The sequence below is a fragment of the Entelurus aequoreus genome, linkage group LG18 (genome assembly GCF_033978785.1).
Source record: "Entelurus aequoreus isolate RoL-2023_Sb linkage group LG18, RoL_Eaeq_v1.1, whole genome shotgun sequence".
Taxonomy (NCBI): domain Eukaryota; kingdom Metazoa; phylum Chordata; class Actinopteri; order Syngnathiformes; family Syngnathidae; genus Entelurus; species Entelurus aequoreus.
The window spans coordinates 44,051,383-44,063,934 of record NC_084748.1 but is presented as its reverse complement, the minus strand read 5'-3'; the positions used below and the strand labels follow the sequence as shown (position 1 = coordinate 44,063,934).

Below are 12,552 nucleotides of genomic sequence, written 5' to 3'. Positions count from 1 at the left end.
CTAGTGGGGAGTTGAAGCTATTCAGATAGGGAAGATGCTGTGAGAGCCGGGGGTGACCTGATATTCAGCTGGGAATGACTACAACAGTAAATAAACACAAGTCATATATATACTCTATTAGCCACAACACAACCAGGCTTATATTTAATATGCCACAAATTAATCCTGCATAAAAACACCTGCGTGTTTGTTATGCTAGCTCCTAGCTCCTCTGCTAGCTCCTAGCTCCATAGAACACGCCAATACAATTCAAACACCTGATCAACACACACAATCACTCAGCCCAAAAGACCGTTCACCTAACCCAAGGTTCATAAAGCTTATATATTTTAAAAAAGTTACGTACATACGCAAAAAAAAGTTGCGCACATACGGTCAAGCGATCAAATGTTTAGAAGCCAAAGCTGCATACTCACAGTAGCACGTCTGCGTCTTTGTCATCCAAATCAAAGTAATCCTGGTAAGAGTCTGTGTTGTCCCAGTTCTCTACAGGCGTCTGTGTATCGAAGTCAAAAGTCCTCCTGGTTAGAGTCTCTGTTATCCGAGTTCTTCCATCTTGACTGCATCTTCCGGGAATGTAAACAAAGAAGCGCCGGCTGTGTACTGTTGTTGCTGACTACGTTCGAAAAATACGTCCATTTCGCACCGACAACTTTCTTCTTTGCTTGCTCAGCTTCCTTCTCCATAATGCAATGAACATGATTGCAACAGATTCACGAACACAGATGTCCAGAATACTGTGGAATTATGAAATGAAAACAGAACTTTTTCGTATTGGCTTCAATGTGGAAGGCATATCCGTGTTCCCCGGGTTACGTCACGCGCATACGGCATCCTCAGAGGCGTTTCGAACCGGAAGTTTAGCGGCAAATTTAAAATGTCCCTTTATAAGTTAACCCGGCCGTATTGGCATGTGTTATAATGTTAAGATTTCATCATTGATATATAAACTATCAGACTGCGTGGTCGGTAGTAGTGGGTTTCAGTAGGCCTTTAAGCATCCTACCACAAAATAGCCCACACCTCATGAAGAGCTGATTTACAAATTCCAGCACTAACAGAGATAATCTGTGGTCAGCTCACAATGTTCAACAACACCACTGCCAGGTTCCTTGAAATTGTGTCGCGCACTCCCCATCAGGAAATCGGATCCGAGTCTCCCACACGGCAGGCGAGTCAAGAATACTCCCACTGAAGCGCCAATGCCCGTGGCGTAGAAACTGGAGGATAAACCCTACTGCTCCGAGGGATCACCAAAAAAACTTGGACAATTGAAAGCGTACATTTCACCTTTCAAACAACCACAGTTTAATTGCTGCAACAACAAAACCTTGGTTAATTCTTTTTGATCTATAATCCTGTCTGGTGTTGCTACAAAAGCCTGTGCTTTCAACTGGGACTCCAGTATTTCACAAAGACATAATCATTTAAACGGACGAGCTTGGGAAACAAACAGCATTGTTTTGCTATACCATTAATAAACTTGGAATCTCAGGTCGGGATGGCCGAGCGGTCAAAGGCGCTGCATTCAGGTTGCAGTCTCTAAAGTGGCGTGGGTTCGAATCCCACTTCTGACAGAAACTTGAAGGTCCTTACTCTAGACAAGCTACTTGTAACATAGTAATTTGCAACCCATTTGAAGTAGTCTTTATTTCTTAGTCCTGGTTGTGTCCACATTTAATTTTTTTTTTTTAACAAAACATTGTAGTAAACATCCAACTCTGTAGATCCATTGGGATTTTATTCAAAACGAATATAATTTAGGCTTGCATTCACGTGGGTTGAAAACAAACTGAGAAAGTGTTATGGAAAAAACATCTAGACACTGATGGGATTTGAGCCCAACATCTACTGTTTAACAAACAGGCACCTTGACTGACAGCTACAGTACCTGGAACTTTACGGGATTTCAACTTGATGCCTTTAACCCTATAGTCAATTAATGATAGCCAATTTGAGGCAATAGCATTGATCATCAGTAATTTACATTAGTTTAAACAAGCATGGCTTGAAGGTTATGTTGCAAACATGGCACACGTTTTAACTAGAAACGCTTTTGCAAAAATTAAGAGAAGGACATGGGCTGTACAAGAGAACCCTTAAACCCCCATGCTTGTTTTAAAAACTCGTCTCTGGGTGGGCTTGAACCACCATCCTCTCAGTTAACAGCCGAACGCGCTGACCGATTGCGCCACAGAGACCGCCTAGCTTGAGAGTTTAATTTGTCCCAAAAAAGTTATGAAATATCCTGTTTGGCTGGCCCGATGTCATTGTCTTTGGATGGGACAAGGAGCTTCTGGCGCCCTGTGATGAGGTGGCGACTTGTCCAGGGTGTACCCCGCCTTCTGCCCGATTGTAGCTGAGAAGGCTCCAGCGACCCCAAAAGGGACAAGCGGTAGAAAATGGATGGATGGATGGAAGGAGCTTGTAGCATAACTGGAAGTACACTGCGATCTACGTGAATAACTTCAGCTTTCAGTGAGTCCAATATACCTTTTGGGTGTAATGTCTTTGTCTTGCGGTTGTCACGAACATTGCTTTAGTCCCTTATGAATATGAGTTAAATTGTAATAGAAGCATCATGTAGCATTAGCCGGGAATCAGACCCGGGTCTCCCGCGTGGCAGGCAAGAATTCTAAGACTGAACCACCATTGCCTGAACACTATAAAGAGGAAGAGCGTTTGAAATATGGGCTCCTACAGACAAAACATGCAACAAAGTGGGACACATTCTAAGTGCACAAGGGATACAACAACATCCACAAAAGGCAAGAGATGCAGTGCAATTAATAACAGCAATAAGACCGGCGAGCATCATGTTTTCCATTGGCCGAAAATCAACTTGTGAGTCTTGACAAAGGTCGGAGACTTGCAGCGGTTTCCATGGTGTAGTGGTTATCACGTTCGCCTAACATGCGAAAGATCCCCTGTTCGAAACAGGGTGGAAACAAGTTTTTCTTGCTTTCCTTCTTACCTCTATAAATAAGCAAGGAAATGAAAATTAGCAAAGTCCTGTGTTTCATCATGAAGTAGTTTGCAACATACCTGAGTACCTCATGTACAGCCGAGCACACACGGCACCAAATTTAGAGGGTTCTCATATAGGTAGACCTCAGGCTTCAACATCATGACTGCTGGGTTCTTTGATACTCTGACAGGCATGGAAACCCTGATGGTCCTTCACTGTGGACTTAAAATAACATAATGGGTACAAAATGGTCAGGTATTGCGGGTTCAAATTTGACCTGTTTCTTTTTCGCATTATCAAATACTTCCTTACCCTCAATCATTGACTTGAACTATTTATTTGCCTTTCTGAAAAGCTTCTTAAGCATCCTACCACAAAATAGCCCACACCTCATGAAGAGCTGATTTACAAATTCCAGCACTAACAGAGATAATCTGTGGTCAGCTCACAAGGTTCAACAACACCACTGCTGGGTTCCTTGAAATTGTGTCGCGCACTCCCCATCAGGAAATCGGATCCGAGTTTCCCACACGGCAGGCGAGTCGAGAATACTCCCACTGAAGCGCCAATGCCCGTGGCGTAGAAACTGGAGGATAAACCCTACTGCTCCGAGGGATTACCAAAAAAACTTGGACAATTGAAAGCGTACATTTCACCTTTCAAACAACCACAGTTTAATTGCTGCAACAACAAAACCTTGGTTAATTCTTTTTATCTATTATCCTGTACGGTGTTGCTACAAAAGCCTGTGCTTTCAACTGGGACTCCAGTATTTCACAAAGACATAATCATTTAAACGGACGAGCTTGGGAAACAAACAGCATCGTTTTGCTATACCATTTGTAAACCAGCAATCACGGGTCAGGATGGCCGAGCGGTCTAAGGCACTGCATTCAGGTTGCAGTCTCTAACGAGGCGTGGGTTCGAATCCCACTTCTGACAGATACTTGAAGATCCTTACTCTAATGAATATCCAGACAAACTACTTGTAACAAAATAATTTGCAGCCCATCTAAAGTAGTCTTTATTTCTTAGTCCTGGTTGTGTCCATATTTAAAATTTAATTTGTTTTAACAAAACATTGTAGTAAACATCAAACTCTGTAGATCCATTGGGATTTTATTCAAAACGAATATAATTTAGGTTTGCATTCACGTGGTTTGAAAACAAACTGAGAAAGTGTTATGGAAAAGACATCTAGACACTGAGGGGATTTGAACCCAACATCTACTGATTAACAAACAGGCACCTTAACTGATAGCTACAGTACCTGGAACTTTATGGGATTTCAACTTGATGCCTTTAACCCTATACTCAATTAATGATTGCCAATTTGAGGCAATAGCATTGATCATCAGTAATTTACATTAGTTTAAACAAGCATGGCTTGAAGGTTATGTTGCAAACATGGCACACGTTTTAACTAGAACGCTTTTGCAAAAATTAAGAGAAGGACATGGGCTGTACAACAAAACCCTTAAACCCCCATGCTTGTGTCAAAAACTCGTCTCTGGGTGGGCTTGAACCACCATCCTCTCAGTTAACAGCCGAACGCGCTGACCGATTGCGCCACAGAGACTGCCTAGCTTCAGAGTTTAATTTGTCCCAAAAAAGTTATGAAATATCCTGTTTGGCTGGCCCGATGTCATTGTCTTTGGATGGGACAAGAAGCTTCTGGCATAACTGGAAGTACACTGCGATCTACGTGTATAACTTCAAGCTTTCGGTGAGTCCAATATACCTTTTGGATGTAATGCCTTTGTCTTGCGGTTGTCACGAACATTGCTTTAGTCCCTTATGAATATGAGTTAAAATGTAATAGAAGCATCAGCCGGGAATCAGACCCGGGTCTCCCGCGTGGCAGGCAAGAATTCTACCACTGAACCACCATAGTCTGAACACATTAAAGAGGAAGAGCGTTTGAAATATGGGCTCCGACAGACAAAACATGCTACAAAGTGGGACACATTCTAAGTGCACAAGGGATACAACAACATCCACAAAAGGCAAGAGATGCAGTGCAATTAATAACAGCAATAAGGCAAGGCAAGGCAAGGCAAGGCAAGGCAACTTTATTTGTATAGCGCTTTTCATACACAAGGCAGACTCAAAGTGCTTCACAGACAACAAAGTGAAATGAAAGAAAATAAAAGCAAAATTAAAATGCAGACAATAAAAATAAAAAGTGCAGACGTTAAAAGTTAAAAGATTAAACGATTTAGCTGAAAGCTAAGGTGAACATAAAAGTCTTCAGTCTAGTTTTAAAAGTAGTCAGAGTTGGGGAATGCCTGACATCTTCAGGAAGTTTATTCCAGCTATTTGTTGCATAGTGACTGAATGATGATCTCCCTTGATTTGAGTTTACTCTTGGAACCGCTAACATTTGGTTTAGAAGATCTTAGTGATATAGAGGGCTTATATAGTGGGAGCATATCAGTAATATACTTTGGCCCTAGACCATGTAGTGATTTATATGTGAGCAGGAGGATTTTGAAATCAATTCTCTGATGTACAGGGAGCCAATGTAAGGATTTAAGAATTGGTGTAATGTGCTCACATTTTTTGGTCTTTGTTAGAACTCTAGCAGCAGCGTTCTGAACAAGCTGTAGCTGCCTGACAGTTTTTTTTGGGAAGACCTGCAAGGAGACCATTACAATAGTCTAGCCTACTGGTAATAAAGGCATGTACAAGTTTTTCAAAGTCTTGAGCTGACATGAGCCCTCTAAGTCTTTTTACATTTTTGAGGTGATAGCAGGCCGATTTTGTTACTGATTTGATGTGACTGTCGAAATGTAAATCAGAATCTAAAATAACCCCAAGATTTCTGGCTTTATTTGAGGTTTTCAGGGACAGTGATTGAAGGTGTTGGACGACTTTAAACCTTTCTTTTTTAGCACCAAAAATAATTATCTCAGTTTTATCTTCATTTAGTTGTAGGAAATTTTGGCACATCCAGTGTTTGACTTGCTCAATGCACTGGCACAGAAGATCTATGGGGCGATAGTCATTTGGTGATAGCGCTACATAGATTTGGGTGTCATCGGCATAGCAATGATGGTCAATGTTATTATTTTGCATGATTTGTCCTAGTGGGAGCATATAGATGTTAAATAAAGTCGGCCCCAAGATTGAACCTTGAGGGACTCCACACGTTACGTTGGTAGGTTCTGATACAAAGTCACCAATGGAAACAAAATAGTTCCTATCTTGTAGATATGACTTGAACCAGCTTAAAACTGTGCCTGAGATCCCCACCCAGTTTTCCAACCTGTCCAAAAGTATTGAGTGGTCGACAGTGTCAAATGCAGCACTGAGGTCCAAAAGCATTAATACTGAAGTTTTGCCAGAGTCTGTGTTTAGACGGATGTCATTTATAACTTTAAGAAGGGCCGTCTCTGTGCTATGAAGAGGTCGAAATCCTGACTGGAAGTTGTTGTGGCAGCCAGTAGAAGCCAAGAAGTGATTTAGTTGTTGGAGGACAACTTTCTCAATTATTTTACTTATGAATGGTACATTTGAAATTGGTCTGTAGTTGTTGATAACAGAGGCATCTAGGCTCTGCTTTTTTAGAAGAGGTTTAATGACTGCAGTTTTGAAAGCCGTCGGGAAATTGCCCGATTGAATAGAGTTATTAACTATTTGCAAGACGTCTGTTGATAGGTAGTCAAAAACATTCTTAAAGAAGTTGGTAGGTAAAACATCAAGGCAGCAGGTGGATGACTTTAGAGCTGTCACCGTTTCCACTAGAGTTTTAGAGTCTATGGCATTAAAGCTTGCCATCATTGCTGTGTTACTTCTGCCTAAATGGGGTGGTGATCCAACTTTTTTACTTGAGATATTGATGGTGCGTCTGACGCCTTCAATTTTATCAGTATAAAAGAATGCAAACTCATTGTATTTCTGCGTGGAATGGAGTTCGGCTGGTATTTGTGTTGGGGGTTTAGTCAGTCTGTCAACGGTTGTGAATAGGGTTTTGGCCTTATTTGTGTTGCTGTTTATGATATTGGAGAAGAATGTTTCTCTAGCACTTTTTAAGACTAAATTGTAGGCCTGGAGGCTCTCTTTATAGATGTCATGGTGAATATGAAGTTTTGTATTCCGCCAGATTCGTTCAGCCTTCCTGCACTCTCTTCTCTGGGCTGTTAAAACAGCAGATTTTCTCCAGGGTGCCTCTTGCTTGCCAGAAATCGTTTTAACTGTAACAGGTGCAATGATATCTATGATATTCACAATTTTGGAATTAAAGTTGCTTACAAGATCATCAGCATGACATGGGTTTAGAGGTGGTAGTGAGGAGATGGCGTTTTTAAAGAGGACATTAGCATGTTCGTTTATGTACCGCTTTTTGACATTCTTTGATTCTGTTTGTGTGTCCGGAATTACAGAAATATTAAAGAAAACACAGAAATGATCAGACAATGAAGGATCAATCACAAGAACATCAGAAACATTGAGACTTTTTGTGATAATCAGGTCCAGGGTGTGTCCCTTATAATGTGTAGCCTCTTTCACATGTTGAGACAGTTCAAATGTGTCTAAAATAGAAAAAGTTATTTTGCGCCCTTGTCATTTAAATCGTCAATATGAAAATTAAAATCACCAGTTATAACCAGGCAGTCAAAGTCAGTGGAGATGCTAGACAATAATTCAGTAAAATCATTGAAAAAATTTGCAGAATATTTAGGTGGCCTGTAGATAATTAACAAGATAATTTTGGGAGAGCATTTCAACACAGCACACAGGTATTCAAATGATGTAAAATCACCAAGTGACATCTGTTTCCCCTGAAACATGTTTTTAAATATAGCAGCAACCCCTCCACCTCTTTTCCCCGATCTACATATATCAATGAAGTTTTAGTTGGGGGGTGCTGTCTCGATCAGAATGCTTGCACTGTTATTTTGTTCCAGCCATGTTTCAGTTAAAAACATAAAGTAAAAATAAGACCGGCGAGCATCATGTTTTCCATCGGCTGAAAATCAACTTGTGAGTCTTGACAAAGATCAGAGACTTGCAGCGGTTTCCATGGTGTAGTGGTTATCACGCTCGCCTAACATGCGAAAGGTTCCCTGTTCGAAACAGGGTGGAAACAGAGTTTTCTTGCTTTCCTTCTTACCTCTATAAATAAGCAAGAAAATAAATATTAGCAAAGTCCTGGGTTTCATCATGAAATAGTTTGCAACATACCTGAGCACCTCATGTACAGCCGAGCACACATGGCACCAAATGTAGAAGGTTCTCATACAGGCATACCTCAGGCTTTAACATCATGACTGCTGGGTTCCATGAAAATGTCACGCACAAACCTGTGAAATTTCTCATTCATTCAAGCCACTGTATTCTCAGGCTGTTGAACAGATTACAACTGTACTGTTCAAGAAATCGGACCAAAGTCGACCACACGGCAGGCGAGGCGAGTTTACGCCCACTGAAGCGCCAATGCCATGGCATAGAAACTGGCGGATAAACCATACTGCTCCGAGGAGTCACAAAAAAAACTTGGACAATTGTAAGCATATTTTTCACCTTTCAAACAACCACAGTTGAATTGCTCCAACAACAAAACCTGGGTTATTTTTTCTTGATCTATAATCCTGTCCGGTGTTGCTACAAAAGCCTGTGCTTTCGACTGGGATTCCTGTATTTCACAAAGACATAATCATTTAAATGGACCAGCTTGGGAAAAAACAGCACTGTGTTGCAATACCATTTATAAAACAACAGTCTCAGGTCAGGATGGCCGAGCGGTCGAAGGCGTTGTATTCAGGTTGTAGTCTCTAACGAGGCGGTGGCTCGAATCCCACTTCTGACAGAAACTCCAAGATCCTTACTCTGGTGATTATTCAGAAAACTACTTGTGACAAAGTGGTTTGGAACCCATCTGAAGTAGTTTTTATTTCTGAATCCTGGTTGTGTCCACATTTACAAAACCAGATGAGCCGCACTCTGAGAAGGAGTCATGGAAAGAAACAGCAAAGCACTGCTGGGATTTGAACCCAGGATCTCCTGTTTACGAGACAGATACTTTGACCAACTAAGCCACAGCACCTGCAAGGCCATTGAATTTCAAACTGATTTGAAAAATATATTTTACGTCAAGGTTGCAGTGACACAATTTATCATCAGCAATTTGCAACATGTCAAAAAGGCATGAAGGCAATTCTACCAATTATGTGTAGACATTGGGATTGTACTAACAACTAATAGAGTTTAAGCTTGCATTGATGAGGTTTGAAATCAAAATGAGAAAGATTCATGGAAAAAAAACAGCACAACACTGAACTCAATACCTGACATCCAAATTGAGCTGAAAATATGCAATTTGTCGAAGGTGCAAATATAAACACCCTGTTGAGAGGAAAACACAGTGAATAACAACATTATTTCAGTATTAATAAATAGCTTAATTCACTGAAGAAGAGCTTGATCCGTCATTGTCGTCAGGATCCAGTCCTCCAGATCCAAAAAGACAAAATTTATGGGGAGCAAGCTCAGGAAGGGGATGGGGTAGGTTTTACATTGGATGGGGTATGTGACAATGAAGGAGAGGTTACTCGCTTTTCATTTCCGTAAGTGTCTTAACCACACCTAATATTAAACTGGACTGGGGTGAAAAAAAAGAAGGACAGGTGCAGGTTGGCATACACCAGGGGTCACCAACCTTTTTTAAACCAAGAGCTACTTCTTGGGTACTGATTAATGCGAAGGGCTACCAGTTTGATACACACTTAAATAAATTGCCAGAAATAGCCAATTTGCTCAATTTACCTTTAAAGGCCTACTGAAATGATTTTTTTTTATTCAAACGGGAATAGCAGATCCATTCTATGTGTCATACTTGATAATTTCGCGATATTGCCATATTTTTGCTGAAAGGATTTAGTATAGAACAACGACGATAAAGTTCGCAACTTTTGGTCCCTGATAAAAAAAAGCCTTGCCCCTACTGGAAGTAGCGTGATGACACCGGAGGAAGGACTGCTCATATTTTCCTATTGTTTACACCAGCAGCGAGAGAGATTCGGACCGAGAAAGCGACGATTACCCCATTAATTAGAGCGAGGATGAAAGATTCGTGGATGAGGAACGTTAGAGTGACGGGCTAGAATGCAGTGCAAGACATATTTTTTCGCTCTGACCGTAACTTAGGTACAAGCTGGCTCATTGGATTCCACACTCTCTCCTTTTTCTATTGTGGATCACGGATTTGTATATTTTAAACCACCTCGGATACTATATCCTCTTGAAAATGAGAGTCGAGAACGCGAAATGGACATTCACAGTGACTTTTATCTCCACGACAATACATCGGCGAAGCTCTTTAGCTACTGGGCTAACGTGGTAGCATCGGGCTCAAATGCAGATAGAAACAAAATAAATAAATCCCTGACTGGAAGGATAGACAGAAGATCAACAATACTATTAAACCATGGACATGTAAATACACGGTTAATAATTTCCAGCTTGGCGAAGCTTAAAAATGCTGTTGCTAACGACGCCATTGAAGCTAACTTAGCTACGGAGCTAACGTGATAGCAACGGGCTCAAATGCAGATAGAAACAAAATACATAAACCCCTGACTGGAAGGATAGACAGAAAATCAACAATACTATTAAACCATGGACATGTAAATACACGGTTAATGCTTTCCAGCTTGGAGAAGCTTAAAAATGCTGTTGCTAACGACGCCATTGAAGCTAACTTAGTAACGGGACCTCACAGAGCTATGATAAAAACATTAGCGCTCCACCTATGCCAGCCAGCCCTCATCTGCTCATCAACACCCGTGCTCACCTGCGTTCCAGCGATCGACGGAAGGATGAAGGACTTCACCACGATCATCCGTGCGGTCGGTGGCTAGCGTCGGCTGGCGCGTCTGCTATCCGAGTCAAAGTCTTCCTGGTTGTGTTGCTGTAGTCCGTCGCTAATACACCGATCCCACCTACAACTTTCTTCTTTGCAGTCTTCATTGTTCATTAAACAAATTTCAAAAGATTCAACCACACAGATTTCCAGAATACTGTGGAATTATGAGATGAAAACAGAGCTATTTTGTATTGTGTTAAATAGGGCAGCGATACTTACGTTTCACTGGTTACGTCACGAGCATTCGTCATCATCCAAAGACGTTTTCAACCGGAAGTTTAGCGGGAAATTTAAAATTGCACTTTATAAGTTAACCCGGCCGTATTGGCATGTGTTGCAATGTTAAGATTTCATCATTGATATATAAACTATCAGACTGCGTGGTCGCTAGTAGTGGCTTTCAGTAGGCCTTTAACTCTACGTTATTATTAATAATTAATGATATATATCTTTGTGGAAACACTGATCATCTTAATGATTTCTCACAATAAATATATATAGAAACAAATAAGTATCAATATGAAACACTTTATTTTTATATTTTCTCTATGTGCACATTTTTCAAATTGAACATTTCCAAATGATCACTTCTAAGACAGTCTTGTGAAATCACAATATCCCATTTTAACTAGCTAGCCACTAACATTTTTAACAAATCATGAATTACTTTCCACCATGTTTGTACAAATAATACCTCATGTAAATTACAAAAGTCAACCCTCAAATTTTTAAATAAATCATGTCACACTTTGAACTGGACACCAAATCTGTTATCTGTTTCTTTGTCAGTTAGTGAAGACCAAGTCTTTAAAATATTTTCTTGGATTTTCAAATTCTATTTTGAGTTTTGTCTCTCTTAGAATTAAAAATGTCGAGCAAAGCGAGACCAGCTTGCTAGTAAATAAATAAAATCTAAAAAATAGAGGCAGCTCACTGGTAAGTGCTGCTATTTGAGCTATTTTTAGAACAGGCCAGCGGGCTACTCATCTGGTCCTTACGGGCTACCTGGTGCCCGCGGGCACCGCGTTGGTGACCCCTGGCATACACCCATAGGGGGTTGTCACGCATCAGACCTCCAGCGGAGCCCGAAAGGCCTTGGAAATTGTGCCTTCTCCCAACTCGCCATCATCAGTGATCGCCACCATATGCTAGGGGGGGCCTTTGACCATGTGGGCCTCCAAGGATTTCTGGATGCAAATTTCACACATTCTATGCGCACAAAGGATACAACAACATCCACAATAAATGCAATGCAAGGCAGCAGTAGTCTGTATGTGGGATGTATTTCCATTTGGTTGTAGCATCAGTCAAAGATTCACCTGAAAGCTAAAGTACTAAAAACATGTTGTGGGTGGAGAGCGCCGTTTTGTTTGGACCAGCAATATGGAGCTGTATTGACACGTATGTAGAGCACTTTTGGGCAAACAGCGCCCTCTGCTGGGAGCCTCACCAAAGCTTACAGCACCTGGTATTCCCAGGCAGTCACCTATCCAAGTATGGGTTAATGGGTTTTACTTGTATAGTGCTTTTCTACCTTCAAGGTACTCAAAGTGCTTTGACACTATTTCCACATTCACCCATTCTCACACACACATTCACACACTGATGGCGGGAGCTGCCATGCAAGGCCCAACCGCGACACACCAGGAGCAAGGGTGTCGTGTCTCGCTCAAGGACACAACGAACATGACAAAGTTGGTAGAAGGTAGGGAACTCT

General features: G+C 41.2%; 5 non-coding genes across 5 annotated transcripts; 2 read left to right on the top strand and 3 right to left on the bottom strand.

Annotated features, from left to right (window-relative positions):
* Positions 1-2,127: 2,127 nt before the first annotated feature.
* trnan-guu (transfer RNA asparagine (anticodon GUU)) lies at positions 2,128-2,201 on the bottom strand. Its single transcript has one exon. It is a non-coding gene; the product is annotated as a tRNA-Asn (tRNA).
* Positions 2,202-2,877: 676 nt separating this feature from the next.
* On the top strand, positions 2,878-2,950 carry trnav-aac (transfer RNA valine (anticodon AAC)). The gene has a single exon. It is a non-coding gene; the product is annotated as a tRNA-Val (tRNA).
* A 1,523-nt stretch (positions 2,951-4,473) lies between these two features.
* trnan-guu (transfer RNA asparagine (anticodon GUU)) lies at positions 4,474-4,547 on the bottom strand. The gene has a single exon. It is a non-coding gene; the product is annotated as a tRNA-Asn (tRNA).
* Positions 4,548-7,987: 3,440 nt separating this feature from the next.
* trnav-aac (transfer RNA valine (anticodon AAC)) lies at positions 7,988-8,060 on the top strand. The gene has a single exon. It is a non-coding gene; the product is annotated as a tRNA-Val (tRNA).
* An 883-nt stretch (positions 8,061-8,943) lies between these two features.
* trnat-cgu (transfer RNA threonine (anticodon CGU)) lies at positions 8,944-9,017 on the bottom strand. The gene has a single exon. It is a non-coding gene; the product is annotated as a tRNA-Thr (tRNA).
* Positions 9,018-12,552: the final 3,535 nt, after the last annotated feature.